Genomic DNA, 20113 nt, shown 5'->3' on the forward strand with positions numbered 1-20113 from the left:
CGCATTTTAGTCTAACCTCCGTAAAACATTCTCGCCCCGAAATTGGCTAAGGCTCCTATTAGGTCCATATTCAATGAGTACATTAGTGGATGCACTGACCTTAGCTATTGTAATTCAGCTCATACCTATTTTAGGCCTATTCCTGAACATGAATTGGTTTAACACTTGAACCCTAACTGTTTTCCTTTAATGACTTCACTATTGACATTCTAAGGAAGATTCATATCCGATTTAGTGACCTAACCTTACGTGTATCCTAGATCAATTTCCTTCGATCCTGGGCCAGTGGGGTAGGGGTCCACCATGCTTACGTTGCACCACTTTGATTTAAATGGAAGCATTAGCTGACCTAACTAGATCGGGCTCATAGTGTTCTACCCCCTTTAAAAATTATTTCTACTCTTAAGCCTCAAGAATCTCTGTCCTAATTCGTCTGTCCGGACAAGGTGTAATTTGGAACCTATCCTTGACATGAAATGGGATAAGATCTCCCAATACATTGGTCTTCCTTTCATTGATGATGTGTATTATGGTATTGATACCTATGGTTATAGAAATGAGCCTAATCTCTATTGTAGTTGATTCCAGGGACAGGTGTGAGTTGGTGGCAAGATGCCTAATTCTACCAAAGAATGACTCTTACTACGGTCCTGACTTACCCTCTTTAATCATGTCCAGTTTAATACCGTAATATAATCTGTACATTATTAGTACTATCTCTCTAAGTTCATATGCACAATATGTATGCCAGAATAGTCTGTGATTCGGGACCTAATTCCTAACTGTCTATTGCCCAATGGAGACATTTCTTGGGCCCTAAAAGAAAAATCTCTATTGGCTATAGGTTCTTAACACTTCTCAAAGGCGAAGTAATAAACTTTTAGTTGTAAGTGGTCGGGCGAACACGGAAGGAAAGTTGTGTAGTGGGTTTGAACCGGATACATAGATCTTCTGCCTAGCTAGGATAGAAAATTTGTCATATCATTTCTTAATCCTAGTCGATCCCGATCTTCTACTTGATCAGATCATTGAGTTCATTGGTAATCTACCAGGATTGAGAATAACAGTCAAACCATGAATACATTGCTTATATATAGCTTCTCTATTCCGTGGTCCCGATTGTAACAAGTCCTTAAGAAGATAAGTCTAAGGGGTTTGTTGATTTGACCTAACGTTCAATCCGAGGGATATATAAGTTTCTCTACACATGAATAGTTTCTAAATCAAAACAGCTTCCCTAAGTATTAAGGGAATTCATCGAAAGAATGAGGCCCCACTCCAAGCTATTTGAGTCGACTAACTAAGTCTAACATTCAATTACCTTAGCATAATTAGTCTTTTACATTCCTTAGTATAACTAGTAGCCTAGTCTTAACTTATGAGTAGCGGTAATCTACTAGTTGTATTCTAAAGTCTATGTTTATACGCTAGATTTTTTTATTTATTTTTAGTTGCCCAGACTTAAATGTGATTACGCTCGAGCACTACGCATAGGACTATACCTGCTAATTGCATTGTTAATTCCACCTCGGGTTTGGGAATGACATGTTTGGAAGGAGCGTGGGATGGGATTAAAATTTAATTTTATAGGCTTTGGAAAATGAGCATTGTGTTGGAAAGTGTGAGATGGGATTTCCAAATCCCATGATGATGAAATTCCAAGTATAATTTGAAAGGAAATCCTAGGATTAATTATTAATTGCATACATTCTAACCATGGCATTGGAAACCATGGGATACACCCAATCTAGGGACAATACCTTACACATGCATTTATTGTTACTTTTACAATTCCATCCACCCTAATCTCACCTAATGCAGTTGGTCGAACGGGCCCTACATGTCCCAACATTTGAAGGTTGTGAAGGTTATGGGACACAAAAATGTGGGTTTTGTGCTCAAATGAGGAGAATATAAGGAAGGTGAAGAGTTGTAAAGAGTACTAGTTTTTTTTTGGATAATGGTGGTGGATGGGTGTAAGATGTAGAAGAAGACAGAAGCTTGGGTGAATAGAAGTGGAGATGTGAGATCATTTTTATATGGTCTCGGTTACGTATGGGTTATACTATGGTAGTTAATCTCACCCGCCGGTGAAATTTGGGATTCTAAGGTCGTTTCTAAATTCCATTGCCCCCTTCTTAAATCTGAGTGCGTCAGTGTGCATAGTGTTACCATAACCCAGGTCCTGTTTAATCCAAATCATGCTCTGATACTATCTTGTAACGCCCTGAAAATCGGGGGTCGAGCATATCTCAGTTCCCGAGTTCCAAAACATCACTTGTGCAACATATGTAATGATGAATGTATGTTGTCTGTATTAGTACATAAAACATGAAGTAGATTAAGCCAAAACTACAAACATAATCCAAGGACCGTTAAAATATGCAAGCAGAAGACTAAAGGAATATATATATATATATATCAATATAAGTCCCTAAGATATGTATGCTCTACCAGGTCATAATTACAAGTGTTTGTTTCAAAATATAAGTATCAAAATGAAATAAACCATTACAAAATAAGCCCTGAATTCCCGTAGCTCAGGACACGGCTCACATGAACCCACCTGAGAATTGCATAAAAGAGAACGCCTCCTCATCATCCTCAAACTCCTGCTCTGCCTCGTGGGTTGCATCATCATCTGCATATAAGACAGAGTCTGGTTGGTGTTTAAACACCGTCCCAGAACGTGGGAGTGAGTGATCAACTCAGTGAAACTATATAGTAAAAGTTAAAATGTTATCAATTCGATCAAGTAGTAATGATAAAGCTGTACAATCAAACATGTCCTAATTACTCTTGATAATGCAAGGATGTATGTAGAAGTGATGCATCCCCTCGCCTACATTCCCTTAGTGTCTTCATCTTATGGTACACATGACAACCTCCTGCAGTGCTCCACAACACCAAGGCACATGCAATGCGGTGCATGAACATGATTACCAAGTTGTTATTAGTCCTTTTCATACAGGAGGATTTGGGAAGCTAAGGTACCTTCCTTATTTCGATTCCCAAACAGTGATCCATTCTAGGGTCATCAGTCCTAGATAATCTCATACGATTATATGGTTCTAAGTCGCTGCAAAGGGCTCGTCACCAATCAATGCATCCCTAATCATACCTTTGTTGCTACACTAAGGCTCGTCACCTCCATGCAGTATCAAGGTATGCTCGAGGTCACTACAAAGGGCTCGTCACCAATCAATGTAGGCAGACAGCACGAATATAGTGTCCCATACCACCATAATCGGCTCATGAGTCTGGTTTGCTCACTGGTCACTACGGGGAGGCTCGTCACCCCAGTGTAGGCCGACAGCTCGACCACGGTGTCCCATACCACCATGCCCGGCTCATGAGTCTTAGCAAATTGAGGTACCATGGTTAACGGAATTTGCACTGGTAAGTTTGGTACCTTAGATTCAAACAGTAGCGTCCATACATGGTGAACATACATCGGGTCAATAGGGTTACTTAAAGAGCTCGACTAGCACGAGCGCACGTTGAGTTGAACGACTTGAAGTGCGTAAACACTCTGTGTGGCCAAACCACTGCCGACAACCCTAATACGACTCGGGTTCATCAAACACGTCCTACGTGGCGAATGAATCTCAGCCACGATTTCAAAGCTGTTACCGATTGCTTAGACCATAAAGTGGCCTCATACACATTCAGCCATAATAGTAAACATATTATAAGATACAGGATAACGAGAATCCATACACATGAATTTCATAAGTAAAGCGGTAAAAGTAACAACTTGCATGGAGGAAATCATACACTTAGTTAACATGGATAATTAGACTAAGCAATTCATGGAGGAAAAAGTATACATAAGTAAGGTAATTGGGATTTCATGTCTCAACTACCTCATGGTTCACACATTACTAAATACGAACTCATTCAAACATTTTCACAAACACTTAGACTACACTTGGCAACGTACATCACATATGTCGGCCATAGTACATATTAGGGCAAATCCTTTTGACAAGGAGTTGTCGCATAAATAACAATCATATTCCTACGACAATTAATCATGGCAAGCACAATGCCAAATTCCAAATGCATACAAACATTTCAACAAACACATGAATCACACTACTTACAACATAGACTATCGATATACATAAAATGAAACAGATATCGCATTTGGCATGTGAAATGACACCCACATCAGTAATAAATCATTAACTGACATTGAAAGCTTTGAAAACCATAAACTCTACGAATATAGTCTGTACCTTAAACTAAAAAGTGTGCAACGGATCTGATTTGGACGATAAGTCTTCGTCAACGGTGACTAGATAACCTAAGGCATGAATTAAATTAGCTACATCAACACTTAGACTATCCTAAGCTCCAAAATAGGTTAGGGTTTAATTGACTTACCCAAAAATGAGATTAGAATCGCCGAGATAACGATTCAAAAGCGACGGGTTAGGTACGCAGAGTAACTGGAAGGAATTCCAAGATGATTCACCTTCTCTCTCTCTTCCTCTCTCTTTTCCTCTCTCTCTCTTAGCTAGGGTTTAGAAAATTCGTATGGAATTAGAAAGTGAGGGTTTAAAGTCTTTATATAGGCCTAAAATTGATGGAATTAGCCCCAGGGCCAAGGTATACTTAGGTTATAACCAAATCAGGTCTATTTAGATCTAATGGACTGTTTCTAGAGGTCCTTTTACAGAACGTGGTTGGACTTAAGCTCACTAATAATGGATCTTAAGCAAGTTAAGTTTTTAGTCTGATCGAGTTTCCAGATCGTCCATGGCAGACCAATTTCAGTTCAACGGTCACCGAAACTCGATCAAGGCAACAAGCACTTTGACACATGTGGGCCATCTTCCCTAATCTAAGGGTGAATTTGGGTCAGAATCAAATAATTATAATGCTTATAAAAAGGGCGGAAGTGACACCACTCAGATTATTTAAATTCATATTTATTTTCTAAATAAATTCACCTTTCTCACACTCTTCACTCCGGACTAAAGCAAATCGTCTCAGGACATCATCTGGACTTAATTTTCAAGGTGATTGTCAAGTCCAACTAGGTGGTCATAATTGTCTAATTTCATCACTATCGAACTTTCGACGTGCGGTCCAGGTCCAATACGAAGTTTCAAAGTACTCCCGAGAGCAACTGGGTTTAGAGTTGAATCCTAGATTTCTAGGTAATGTAGCATTAGCGGTCTACTCATTTTAGGTCTTGTATTTCATATTTAAAGTGGTTCAAGCTAATTCTACGAAGTATTCAATTTAGTACTTAACCAAATTCTACCCTAATTATGGCAGAATACGGTCCTCGGGCCATTCTACGCCCCATTTTTGGTACTTCTAGTTATTATATTATTTTAATTATTTTTCTAGTATTTCATCATCAATATTACCCTGTCTCCACCAAATTTCATGAGATTTTGTATTGTAGAAAAATTCTAATAATTCCAGAAGCAGCAGCTGTCCAACAAGTGATTTTTGGATAGTTGTCACAACAACCTACTTTAAACTATATTAAATATTTTATTATATTTTTCACATATTTTTATATAAAAATAGACTCATTTATCTTCATTTTGGTTTTGAATCACCTAAATTGGATTTATAACGAGAGAGATGATTTTTCAAAGTTAGACAAAATGCGTAAAAAAATTGCAGAAAATAGGCTGCCCAATCCGCTGTACGGACGAGGCCTCGCCAAACCGGCGAGCCCCTCACCGGTCACTGGACATATGGGAGAGGTCTCACCCCAGGGGTGATGTCCTCCGCCCCTTGGGTTGCTAGAAACATGTGGGACCCACCCCGGGTCCCCCCGAATTGAGTCATTTGGGCCCACGAATCTGTTGAGGCATTATCGGGTCTCATTGCAAACAGGAATGAGTTACATGATGTACAATAAATGATTTTGGGGTAGGAGAAGCTAATATATCCAATTAACCTATCTATTTTATTAGATTCCAAAAGTTTAAGGGTCAAAAACCCATTTTATCCATTTAGTTACTATTTATGGTAAGTTTTAGTTTCGGTATTGGTCTTCATCATTTATACCCTATAATTGGTGTGTATTATGAATGTTCTTAGAAAAATTTAAAGGATAGGATGATGAAAGGTGAGATCTCGAAGGAAAAGGGTTAAAAAGGAACTTTACGCTTTGGGATTGAGTTTTGAGAGTGTTATGGTTGACCCATTGCCTAAGGACGTCTAACTCTAGGTTGGCAAAAATCTGGGGTGTTACAGTTCCATGGGCCCCGCCATGATGTATGTATTGTATCCACACTTTCTTCTATTTGGAGGATCATTTTAGGGCAATATCCAAAGAATGAGTTAAATCCCAAGCTCTAGTGGACCCCAACACAGAAAATAGTGGGGATAGCGACGCCCACCATTAAAAACTTCTAAAGGCCACAAAAGTTTTAGATCAAGCTAATATTTGTGTTTTCCCTTATTTCATGTCTTTTTAACTTTTGAACAGATTGGATTTCAAATAAACATTGTGATGGGCCTTAGGATAGTTTCAACGTTGGGAATCACTCTCTCTGTTGTTTTCTATGGTGGGGTCCACTATAGATTTTTATCTACATCATTCTTTGGCTCATAACTTAAAATGATATCTCAAAATGGATGGACAGTGTGGATATAACACATACATCATAGTGGGGCCCACAAAAATTGGTGACGTTAGATGAAATTAGGGTGTCCAGAGAGACGCCCTAATTTGTCTCTCTCTATCTCTCTTGCGCGCACCCTCTCCTGATTCTGAAATGTGGCACCAGTGAAATGCTGATATTAAAAAAAAATTGAGTGCGCGCGTGGAGGGAATATATTCATTTTCATCTCTCTTTCCCTCTCTTATTGCACACGCCCTCCTCTCTCTCTCTTGTCCCGTGCACTTCTCCCTCTCCTATCCTCGATCTCTTTCTCCCATCTCGCTTCTCCCTCTACCTTCCTTGATCACTCTCCCTCATACTCTCTCGATCTCTCTCCCTCCCTCTCTCAATCTCCCTGATTTCCCTCCCTCTCTATCGACGTCTCTCCCAGTTCGTTCTCTTTCAAGCAGTCATTTGATCGATCTCCCTCTAATAGCTGACAGGAATAGAATAAATCAGAGCATGAAGTCAAAGGTACTCTCTCTTTCTCTCTAATTTCCTCTTTTGATGGCCAGAAATTGGGTAGTAATCATGGCAGTGGCAGCCATATCCACCGCTGTCCATGGCCTCTTACATGTTTGAAGAAATGCTTCAACCAAGAATCTTCTTGGAAGGAGTGGATTGAGGAGAGATAAATGGTGGGGATTTTAGCACTTCTCCAACATATCCCCCCAATTCCCAATTTACCTCTCCTTGGCTCCTCAAAACCCCAATCAAAAGCCCCAGAAATGAGAGCAGATTGGTGTCAGAGTGCTTGGAAGAGATTGGCGGGATATTGTGGTTAGGATGTTGATGTGGGAAGATGGGTATTGCCGGACAAGGGTAGCAAAGTGCTTGGAAGAGATAGATGGTGAGGATCCTGTTAGAAAGGCCTTCAGCAAGATGTCCATTCAGCTCTATAACTATGGAGAAGGGTGGGTAGGTGTTTCTTTTTCTTCTTTTTCTTTTCTTTTCTTTTTTGAGAAAATAAAATAATAGAAGCAGTGAGGGTCTTAGATTCTTTCATATCATTGATTGATTGAGTGATTGATGGAGTGAATGAATGAATGGAGACAGATTGATGGGGAAGGTTGTTTCTGGTATTCACACACACACACACACACCCTCCATCACTCTCTCACTCTAAAAAAAAAGTTTCTTTTGTACTTACTCCATGATGTCTTTCTCAACAACTGAAGTTTCTACAATTTTTATCATATGATTTTCCTATCTATACACTAACATGTCTGCATCATATAGAGAAGCCTGTAGCAGTGGAAGAGAAAAGGCTTGCTACATGGGGAATTGATGTTCCTGGGGGATTTGGTTCTTAACCAAAAGCTACTTACTGAGGCCCTCAAGAAGGTAAGACATGGAAGAAATTGGTACTTACTGCAAGGGTTATTGTTGTCATTGAAAACCCTCAAGACATCATTGTCCAATCTGCTAGTTGTCCTGTTGGTGGTGTTGATTGCTGCATATCACTCAAAACAAATTCAACGTATTGATAATAGACATTTAGTCTAACCAAATATCTCAATATCAATTAGTCAACCATTCCTGTTAACAACATTAGTGATTTTTTAAAAAAAAAAATGAAAAGTGCATCTTTCACCAAGACATGGTGTGATGTAGAGAAACTTCAGAGTTTGGATTCGCCTTCATCAAAACAAATTCAAGGTATTGACATTGGAGATTCCTATTAACAACATTACTAATTTTATTTTTTTTATTTTTTTTAAAAAATGAAAAGTGCATCTTGCTTCTTATTGAAATTTCAGTTATAGAAAATTTCTAGGAATCTCTGAGGAGGAGAAATGTGGCAACTCTCTTGATTTTTGTATTCATAATGTGACTCCTCTATTTTTATTCTATTTATCTATTTTCGCATTGATTCATTTTCTTTGTTGATGGAAAATACATCTAGTGTCTTGAAGTATTTCGACTCGAAGGACATGTCATCACCCAAAAAGTTGTTTTGTCAAGAGATATCCATCTCCTGTAGGTATTTTCTTCTTCTTTTTCAACTAAATTGAACTATGGTTTGTGCTAGTTGTTCTTTTACATTTTTCTTTTATTGCTAGGAATTGATACGTCGGCCAGTCCCATGCCTAGGTAAGGGAGGACTGATGGCAAGTGGGCAGCTGTTGTGAACTACACAAGTGGAGATGCTTCTCCAGATTGTCATTATGTACTGAACTCCATATATCTTGCATGACAAACACCCTTTCCCGAAATGGACAGTCAAGTAAGTACTGTGTCACATGCACTGGAGAGTACCTCTGCAATATTCTGATTCATGGTAATGTCACTTTATGTGTGTGTGGGAAATGTTCCTATAAGGTCGAGCTTGACACCACGAGTCAGTGGTGAAAATAGGTCCGGCTAGAACTTGTCAGCCCCTGAAATGGGCAAGTCATGACTTCTTCATCGACGGAATGAGTTGGTCCGAGTCGGCCTGTCATAGACCATGCTTTTCTTAGAGTAGAAAAATGCACTAGCAAAGATTTGAGTTTTATGATATCTCACCAGTTTATTATTTTGACAGGCTTATAATCATGTGCTAGATATTCACATTTCTTATTTTTTTTCCTTTCTTTTCTTTTTGGTACTAAGAGAATAAAATTGTTTTTTCAGGTTTACCAGCAACACATGTATGGCTGGGACTGTTAGGAGAAAATAGTCATTGGTGATAGTTTGAAAAATCAACTTCTCTTTTGATAGTTGGAAATTAATGTATGCATGGTTGTTCGTGAGGATATATCCACTACTACACAACGAGTGCACTGTCATCATCTTTTAGCCACTTTCTATACTACGCATCATACTAAATTTTGAATTGCAATTTGTGCTGCTATGGTCTCTGTTTTCAGTATGGTGTAGGAGGAAAGACGAGCTTGTTGATGGCTAGGTTTTGAAAGCCTTTGGAGTAGACCCCATCAAGGGGTTTACAGATTTTCAGGTATTGGCTTGAGTTGCAGTCTACTTTGTAATTACCGTGACTTTATTCGTCATTTTTAAACTGAGGAATTTGGGTTCTTAATGGTTTAGCTAGAGCTTTATTCTAGATCTTGTCTTTATTATGTTTATGCAGGTGGTGGAAAATGTAAAAATCTAAGTAGAAACGATATGGATTTGAGTGAATATATGGAGCGGCAAAGAAAGTAGTTGGCAAGATTAAAGTGGAAGGTTAGTTTTCAATGGTATAAACTGAATTTCATGATGTTTGGTGCAACCAGCTGCACCATAAGCTACACTTATTTTCGTTGGTACAGAAATTGTGAGTAATAGTCTATCTTAAATCAGAAGTTAAAAAGTCCTAAGCCTTCTTAGAACATCTCAGGTTATGTTTATGTTTGTATGAATCCCGACTTTTGAGTTTTGGAACATCTTAAGTTTGTTGGCTGTGTTCAAATACAATGCTCAGGTTGAGAATCTGTACAGTTCACTTGGGTTTTACTATTGAAATGTGTCATCCACGATGAGCTCTATGATTTGGATGTATTTGGATGGCAACTTGGGGTAAGTTGATGGCAAACTCCTAACTTTGCACCCAAATGTTGCTACCAGATTTTAAGAAATGAGTGGACACTACACATTTAGCCATCTAACCTCTGCCAAACCTAAAAGCCCATTCTATGCAGCATGTATTCTACGGACTTTCAATTCCTATGGTCATATGCTCTCTCCATGTTGAATTTGGAGGTCACCTCCAGTCTACCTTCTATGTGCCTGGAACGCAGCATGTATCCATCATGCTTGTATTTTAGTTTACCAGTGCAATACTAACAATACTCAACTATATGACGCTTAGTACTAACACTAACACAAAAACTATGAATTGTTTGAGTGTTTCATGTTTTTCTCTGTGCTTGTAATATAGTAAAATACACCATTACTCACTTGCATTTGTGTATTGTATGTTAATATCACATTACTCTCTCCTGCATTTATGTATTGTATTTTAAGGCATGTTTAGATGTATCCTAGAATGAGAATGAAATCGAGTATGCATCAGCTGGTGCACATTCACTAGATTGGAGCTATTTGGTGCATGTGGAAAAATATTAATAGTTGGATGTGCAAATGCTTTTGTTTGCAAAATGTGCCACAAAAATGAGAATAGGATGATAATGGTCTGGAATTGTTATTGTCTCAATCACATTCACCATCTGTCTCTGTAAATATGGCTACAGTTTATGATCTGCAAAAGGCAAACTTGCACATCTCTTACTCGGGTGTGATATTGTTTATAATTGCAATGTTGAGGCCTAACTATGCGTTGAAACATTTCTAATACATACGGAGGGATTTTTTTTATCTCTATGCACTATTGTGACTCTTATGTTCTGCGACTTACAGAGATTCAAAATACTCACTACCACTACACCAAAATTACCACTTCCCTACTTAGCATATATGGCTTTTTGAATAACAACAAAATATTACATTGTAGGTGGGAGTCTATCCTTAATTGGACATTCAGGTGGAGGATGGCTTGCATGTGTCTACATGGAAGAATTTGGGTTGTCTCATATTTCATTGTTGTTGACTCTTGGATCCCCTCACTTGTATGATTTTATTACTGAACCACATCCCAGTTGTTTGAGTTTGTCCATGATTGACAGGATACAACTTTTGACCACAAAAATTAAGATTCCACACCCAGAATTCAGTGACCAGTCGATTATAGATTTCTAAAACTTGAACTTTGTTATTGCCATTGTAAAGTGCTCTGCTCAGGAGTTGATGTTTCCCATCCATGGATTATTTTCCCCTCGATTCTGCAGATGTGCAACTTCTTTGCATGCATGGTTTTTAGTGTTGTAGACCTGCTCAAAGTGATAGAGCATTTCTTATATGATGTTACAAGTTGATTAAATGTGTGATTCCTGGAGGAGCAATTAGGTTTTGTGCTTAATGACTCATTTTTCTATTTAAAATTCAAATTTTGAACTACTTTCAACATTCAAACATATTCAACTATGAAATTATCAGTGGCATCCCTGGGCAATTTCAGTGGTATTTCCTCATAAATACTTTGATTGGAGAATTGTGTTTTTCTTTCAGGCCACCTCCAAAAGGTTCATCTGGAGTTATTGATCAAAGAAGGGGGCTCTTGGATTATGTCAACAAATACTATGTAACATCTCAAAAAAATTCGTACAAGGACCCGAGTACCACCTCAGGCAAGACTACCTAAGGACTGCATCCTGTCGAATAATTTAGGCAGAAATTAGTTAAGTGTCAAACTAAATAATCAGTGGATTAAGCTCGAGCCACCATTTCCACAAATGAGAACGCTTAAAACCATGAATACCACTGACTCAACATCACTTAAAGACCTGGGAGAAATCCCAAGAGCCTGTCGCTCTTAGGAGTACATTGGAACTCCGTATCGGACCTAGACTGCACGTCGAGGGTCCGATGACCGCGAAACTATAGGACTATGTCCGTCCTACTGGGTTAACAACCATCGTGAGAATCAAGCCCCGATAGTGTCCAGAAACATACAACATAAGCCATAAGTAAAGTGTGTGAGAAACGCGAATACCTTTAGAAAATGAACCAAAACTTAAGTGAATTGGACCGTTCACTCTTATGCGAAATTGAGGATTTCAGACCGTCAGTTTCTGACCAAACTTACTCATGGGGAAAGGAAATTTCCCTGCACATATCTGTATAACTGTGGCCCTGATTGAGTAAGTATGACCGTTGATCTAACACAGGTTCTCCACGGTCTATCAGCTTATCCGATTGCACCGAAATCATGTCCTGGCATGGATCCATTGTTAGGGATCATACCCTATGACGTAGGTGGGTAGTGGGCCTCCCTTGGATCCCTGTTTGTAAGACACAATCGCCCAAAGGGTATAAACTATGTATATGGTGGCCCTGGGGCCCTTTGCATCACTTTTGGGCTTATAAATAGTCCTTATTTCACCTCACCTCTCTCATATACGAATTTCACCAAAACCCCAAGGGAGAGAGAGGAGAAAAGAAGAAAAAAGAGGAAAGAGATGGAGTTTGGGAGATTACTATAGGAATCCTCTCCCACGATTCCACCCACCAAATCTCCTCCCTGTTGCGGTACCAAACCTTTTCAATTACGATTTTAGGTAAGAAACCCTAACCCTAATCTCATAATAGAAATCTAGGATAGTCGTTCGTCAATCTAGCTAACCAGATTTGTCATTTAGGTACCTGACATTCCGTTTTTGGAAAGGTAGAGTTTAAACTGAGTTTGAATCGAGCATCCTGACGAAAGGTGTGGACTATAAACGCTTAAGTTGCAGTTATCAATGCTTTCATGTCAGTTAATGATTTATGTCTGACACTATGGCTATCGTATTGTCTTAGATACGCCGATTTTTGTATAATATACATGTATGAACTGTGTTAAGCAAAAGATGCATCCCATGTGTTTGTTGAAATGTTTAAATGAATATTTAAACATGATTTGTGCTTTCCATGATTACTGATCAAGGATTCATCATTGTCATATGCATGATGATCTCTCTGTGTAAGGAATTGCTAAAATATATGTTATAACTAGCCTAGTCTACATATTTGGTGAAGTGTAGTCTAAGTGTTTGATGAATTGTCTGAACGAGAAATTGTTGATGATTTGTATTTATTACGAGTATTAAGATAGGATTCTTAATTATCTTATGCATATGTATAGTTTCTTTCATGTATCATATTTGCCTCTGAGCAACTTATTGATAAAATGCATGTATTTGGTAACATGATCAATGTGTTTGATGAAATGCTCAAATGAGGAATTCACTTAGATTGTTTGTTAAATGTTGAAATGATTATCACATGTGTTTATTTGCTCATCTGAGTAACATTGGGGCTACAATGTAACCCAGGTAATCGGTAATAATCCCTGTTCAGGTGGCTGAACTAGTCTCACCACATTGGGTATACTTAATGAATCCGGGTTGCACGATGATTGTCGACAGTGGTTAGGCCACGAGGAGTGCTTATGTGCTCTACGTCGATTAAGTCAGTGTGTGTCTATACCAATTGAACTTACCTAATAAATTGATTGGCCTATTGTGTGTTTACCATGTATGGACACTACTGCTTGAATCTAAGGTATCCCTCACCAATGTAAAGGCCCACTTTAACCATGGTACCACGGTCCGGTAAGACTCATGAGCCGGGCATGGTGGTATAGGACACCGTGTTCGAGTTGTCGGCCTACGCTGGAGTGACGAGCCTCCCCATAGTGACCAGTGAACAACCTAGACTCTTGAGTCGGGCATGGTGGTATGGGACACCGTGTTCGTGCTATCGGCCGACGCTGAGGTGACGAGCCTCTCTGTAGTGACCTCGAGTATAAACTCTTGAACTTACTTGTCGATTGCTTTTCATTAGGAGTGATGACCGTACAACTTACCTATCGTATGTGCTTAACTAGAAGTGACAAACCTGGATGGATCCTTCGGTTCAGGTCAATGATATAAAGGGAGGTACCCTAGCTTCCCAAACTTCCTGTATGAATAAACTTAATTAAGTACTTGGCTAACATGACCATGCATCACATTGCATTAGTTAGGATGTACTTTAAAGGTGATGAAGTTGCACCGTTTTGAGGAAGTGTTGCCGTATGCGAGATAGGTTGTCGGAGTCACTTATAAGGGAGCTTTGATGTGAGGGCATACATTATTACTTGCACTCCATTCCCGTATTAAAAAAGTGTAGTTAAGAAGTGATTGTTATGATTGCCTTATCATTACTGCTTGATTGACTTGATAACATGTTAACTTTTGCCTTATAATACCACTGGCTTGGCCACTTACTCCCATTCTAGGAGGGTGTTTTAAAATACCAACCAGACTTTGATTTAGATGCGAGTGCTGATGACGTCTATGTTATGGGGCAGGACTCATGGATTAGGAGGAATTCTCCTACTTTCAGCTCTCGGGCGGGTCGATGTAGACCTCGTGCCGATGTGCAGGGACCACTGGGATATCTAGCTTAGTTGGACACTTTATATTTTTATATTTTGTTCATTTTGAAACAATTCATGTATATATTAAACCTGGTTACGTACTCATACTCTGGAGGTTTGTGAAACACCCACATGTTTAAATATATATGTTTCAGACTTCCGCTTGCTTAATTATATCTGGAGTATGCTATGTTGTTTTAGTATAATCTCACTTATGCTTAACTCATTAATATGGACGAAATATAAGCATCATCGTCCATACTGCATAAGTAATGTTCTAAATCTCAGGAGTAAAGCTTTGCTCAACCCTCGAAATTCAGGGCGTTACAAGTTGGTATCATAGTATGATTTGGATTAAACTGGACCTGGGTTATAGGTAACACGATGCACTCTGACGCACTCTGACTTAGGAAGGGAGTGATGGAATTTAGAGGCCACATTAGGATCTCAAAGTTTCACTGACGGGCGAGACTAAAACGCTATAGTTTAGTCCACAACATATCTTAGACCACGTGAATTGACCCAAGTCGCCTCTAGGCCGTCAGTCGACAGGTTTGAGTAGTTAGTTGACAATTTTAAACCTAAAACTGATCCAAGTGGCATGAATACGCACGCATTAGATCATGAAAAATAGGTCTTATGGGCCTAGGGACCCAAGTCACAGAGCTTGGTGAGGCCCAGGGGGTCCTACGGACCAAAGTACATCACTAGAGGGGGGTGGCCACCGCTCGATCAGAGGCGCATCTAATGGTCGGGCCAGATGGGTGCGGTGGTACTGCGCAATCGGTGGTACACCGCTGGCCGATCCAGCAGGGCACGGCGACGCCGCGGGATCAGTGGCGCACCACTACTGGTCGACCATGATAGGTCCCTCCACATGTGGGAGCCCCCTTTAAACACTCCTATCAACCCTTTTCCCTCACTTTACCCATTTTCAACCCCTCCAAACTCTCTAAAAACTCTCTTTCTCTCTCAAATCTTCATTTTCATACATTCAAATCCCCCATTTTCTCTACATCCTGCACCCCTCCACCACTATTTCTCCAAAACCATCCTTTTCATCTCCTAATCACCCTTATTCTCACTCATTTGAGCACAAAACCCTCCTTTTTGTGTTTGATAACCTTCATACTTTCAAATCCACTTCATCCTCAAAGTTTTTCCATCTCAATGACTCTCTTTGAGATTGTGACTGCCATCTTCTCCATTTCAACACTCCTTTCCCTTATGGGAAAGAAGAGAGCAGCCCCGGATGAGGCTGGGCCAAGTCGTCCAAGTCGCTCTAAAAAGAAGGCAAGTGTCGAGACAAGTGCAAGCACCAAACAAAGGTCGAAACAGGACCTTGACCCTCGAATCCTGATAGAGAGGTCTCTACCGGTGGGTGCCGAACTTGGTAAGTTTCAAAATCGCAAGGTTATTTTCGAAGCTCACGTGGAGGATAAGTTATTTGGGATATATCCAGTGATCGACCTCCTCCTGGAGAACAGGTGGGGTCTCATATTTGAAGGAAAAACACATGCTAGTGAAGGCACAGTATGAGCCTTCTATGTACACATAAGGGACCCAACTCTTGAGCCTCTCCAGTTTACCATCCCGTTAGGGAGAATTGAAACCAGGGTCGATGTGGATGTCATCACTACCAAAAAACTGGGAAAAGGCTACGGATAAAAACCGTAGCTAAATGCCTATGGCTACGGTTATAGTCCGTAGCACGACCGTAGCCATTGATGCCGTAGCCATAGGTCTTTAAGCTATGGCTACGGTTTTAATCCGTAGCCATAAATACAATAGCTACGAATTAAAGCCGTAGCAATACTTTCCGTAGCTCTAAAGTATATACCGCTACGGATTATATCTGTAGCTAAAAGTAAAGCAAGAACCGTAGCAATAGACTGAAATTAGAAACAGCTACAGTTTCCAAATAAAGGGCTACGGTTAATAGCCGTAGCAACTGCCTATTGCTTTAAAAAATAATTAAAGAAAATATAATAATGGCATCTCTTACCATTATAGTACATGACCTGATAGATCAACTCATATAAAAGCTAATATAGATAAATACTTCGTGACTAAATCATTTATTTATTCAATCAAATACAATCATTCATTCATTCAATCAAATACAATCATTCATTTTAATCCCTTGACAAAAGTACAATACCAACATAATAGTTATATGTCTATTTAAAGTTCTCATTGACAGCAAGATCCAACGCCTTCTCGCAGCCAAATAGCTTCTCAACAATCACAAGCGACAACTCCATGGATGTGCCTCTACTAGTTATCAATTTTCCATCAACTAGCACTCTATTCTCAGCTTCTCTTTGATCCGAAAACTTACTGCACATGGTTGACCACCTCACGAACTACGCATTACTTTCATACTGCAAAACCAAACTTCATCAACATACAATAAGTGTGCAACAGTTATGCTAAAATGCAAAATATCAAAGACAATTCATATGTCAACAATATATACCTTCAGGCTGCTCAACATTTTCACAGTAGCGGGATTAAAATATAGCTGCATAGAAGGAAATTTAGGTAATTAGATAGCAGGCAAAAAAGAAAAAGACATAGGTAAGAAGCAGGACTAGGAGCCAGAGTCTAATGCACAGTATACTCCGGTAGGTAGCGATGTTTTTCTTTCACCCTGACTGGGAATTAGAAAGCAAGTGGTTCTAAATTTACCTGATTGGGAACTAGAGAGCTAGGTTGGACATTCCTCAGATGGTAATTCCCTTGCAGGGACAACCGGTAACTCACATTTCACAACCTGCAGCAGAAACTATAATTAACAAAGATAAAATTGGAGCAATTAAAATAACTCTACAGCAAGATTCATGCATTCTTGTTTCTAAATGAGACTCTGTTCCTAGATATCCAACCATCCATTAGTAGTGGATGGGAATCATGTACACAACCAAGTTTCAACTTGGGTCACATGTACGATAGGTGGCTAAGATGTTCCAAACTAAGAGATTTTCCTATGCCAAACATGATATAGTTGATGGTTTTCTATCCATTTTCCTATGCCAAACATGCTTTAGTTAGTGGTTTTCTGTCCATTTTCCTAGCACAAGCATGGCTCGCCGGATGAATGAGTCGGCTCATGTGGCATGGGCATACACATGCTGTGATTCACATTTTTTTCCCCTTCACAAATTGCTTTAGCAATAATATGAAAAGTTCTAAAAAGAGCTTGAAAGGTGTTTAAATGTCAGGGTGCATTTGGAAACTTCGCTTTTGGAATAGAGAATGGGCAATGGGCAAACCCAATTCCAATTTGGGGTAGCAATAGAGCGTAAAAGAAATCTGACTTAACACAGTTTGCATTTTCCTATGCCAACCCAAACCAAGTGAGATAATAATGTTCTAGAATTACAAACCCATTCTTTTCTCATTTGTGATTTGAGCCAAACCCGTTTTACTGATAAAAGTGGAAACTTCCGAACACATCCTTAGTTCTTAAATTTCTGTTTCTTTTTTATTCCAGATCAAACACAAAAAGGTACCTTATAAACGGGCCCAAATCCTCCCTCTCCCAACTTATTTGCCAGACGAAAGTCCTCTGTTGTAGCCCTTAGTTCAGAATAATTGAAATTGTTTGCTTTGGCAGCCATGATTAGACACTCTGCAAATTCAAATACAAAGGAAGATTTGGATCATATTATCTACTTAATCAATGCATGCATGCACAATCTCTATTTTTGAACATGGGCTTCACTAAAATCAAAATTGTATGGCTGTGTTTGCATGCTCAACCAATTGAATTGTGAGCATTCAGTTGCGGCCTGATGAAATAACCAGACCGTAACGACAATCAGTTGCTCTCCTTTCAAGTCCAACCTCAAAATTAATGTATTGCAATTTCAATAATATTCCATTAATATGAATATTTTATAATTTTTCCATTTCCAGTCCACTGAACTAATTATTGCAATATGATTCAATTGTGCATCGAAGCACATCCTAAGGGTGTGTTTGGATGTACCCTAAATCACAATCACAATGGATATTTTGGCAAACCAGATGTTCATCAATTCCGTTAAGTGTTCGAGACAACAGAGAAAATGGAAACTCCGGTATAGAGAGTAGCAATTGTCCACTTTTTCTGCCCCAAGTCAATATTTAGGATGTTTCAGGTTATGTTTGAAATGTTGTGGATATCGACCTAGGTGGAATGGAATCCTGCCCTCCTGGACATCTGAATATGGCCAAAGAAAGCGAATTGACCACAAGAGGTTTTTTTGGAACAAAATTGTAATTTCTCCTGTTTGAGACGGAAGACTATATTCCGCCAATTGAGTTACAAGTGTCTAAGTTGGAGTTTCAATGCATATCGATGAGGTTGTGTTTGGATGCTCAGTTGAATTGAAACGTAATAAACAGAAAGTGACCAAGTATGGTTAGTGTCAAGATTTGCGACAATTTCAAGTTGGTATACATGGAATTGCAATTACGGCATCACCCCCAACTTTGGTCATTCCTCTGCAATGATTTGAATGAATTGCAATCCACTTCAATTGAGCATCCAAATGCACCCTAATTCAGCAATATTGGCATTACTTTCATCTTCATCACTACCCCTTCTCCTGCATCTCCAGATAAAAACTGCGAAAATGGATTTAAAGCTCAGAGCGCCAACACCAACTACAATCCCAATGATCAAACCAGTCTTGCTTTTCTTTCCCCAACCTGGCAGACTTGTAACAGTCGGTATGAAATCTAAATAAATAAATAAAAAAAAAAAAAGAAAAGAAAAAAGAAAAAGGATATGTATATTCATTTGTTAGTATCAAACAGTTAGAAATTTGTAGAATTTAATTCTAATATTCAGTCCTGGATATATTACCTGGAGTGACACTGATGGCCGAAATGGATGGACTAAAAGTACCTTGATTAGGTGTACAGCAAGTCCCTTTCCCGGCCCAAAAGAGATGGATTTCAAGGAAATTTTCAATTACAATAGTCTGGAAAGTCCTCTGAACGGCTCTCCTAGAGACCCCACCTGCTGCTTTTTTATATCAAAATCTTTCAATTGAAGATTTCCCTGAAGAAGCAATTAATAGAATTTCAAAACTAGTGGAGACTATTCTTACATCAAATTCACAAACTACACTATCAGAAATGCATGTGGCACCCACATGATCAGAAACGAATGTCCCGCCCAAAGATCAAGTACAGGTATTTTTTTTAGCATTTTAAGATTCGTGGGAACCAATTTCAAAGTTCAAGATGACCCTTATCATGACTGTCCTATCGATGTTCTATGGAACTGTCCGTTTCTTTAGACCACTTAACTATCCCAAGCCTAAATTTTAGTAAGATGTTTAATGGTGATATACTTAAATGGCATTTGGATGCACTATTATACGGATTGGCAATTATTGGTCTAAGTAGCAAAACTAGGTTCTATTTATGATGGATTAGGCTCCAAATTGCAAGTCCACTAGATTTAAGTTGGACTAAAAAGAGACCTGACTTCAATTTAAGGGCCACTCTCTTCATTACAGGAACTAGAAATCGTTAT

At 39.1% G+C, this 20113-nt stretch overlaps 1 long non-coding RNA gene across 1 annotated transcript in view; it reads left to right on the forward strand.

Moving 5' to 3' along the window:
• Positions 1–10595: 10595 nt before the first annotated feature.
• The window catches only part of LOC131251274 (uncharacterized), a 33173-nt gene continuing 23655 nt past the window's right edge, over positions 10596–20113 (forward strand). The window contains exon 1 of the long non-coding RNA XR_009173711.1: positions 10596–11745. This is a non-coding gene — a long non-coding RNA (uncharacterized LOC131251274). The remainder of the gene's footprint in view (positions 11746–20113) is intronic.

This window comes from Magnolia sinica, chromosome 7, assembly GCF_029962835.1.
Source record: "Magnolia sinica isolate HGM2019 chromosome 7, MsV1, whole genome shotgun sequence".
Taxonomy (NCBI): Eukaryota; Viridiplantae; Streptophyta; class Magnoliopsida; order Magnoliales; family Magnoliaceae; genus Magnolia; species Magnolia sinica.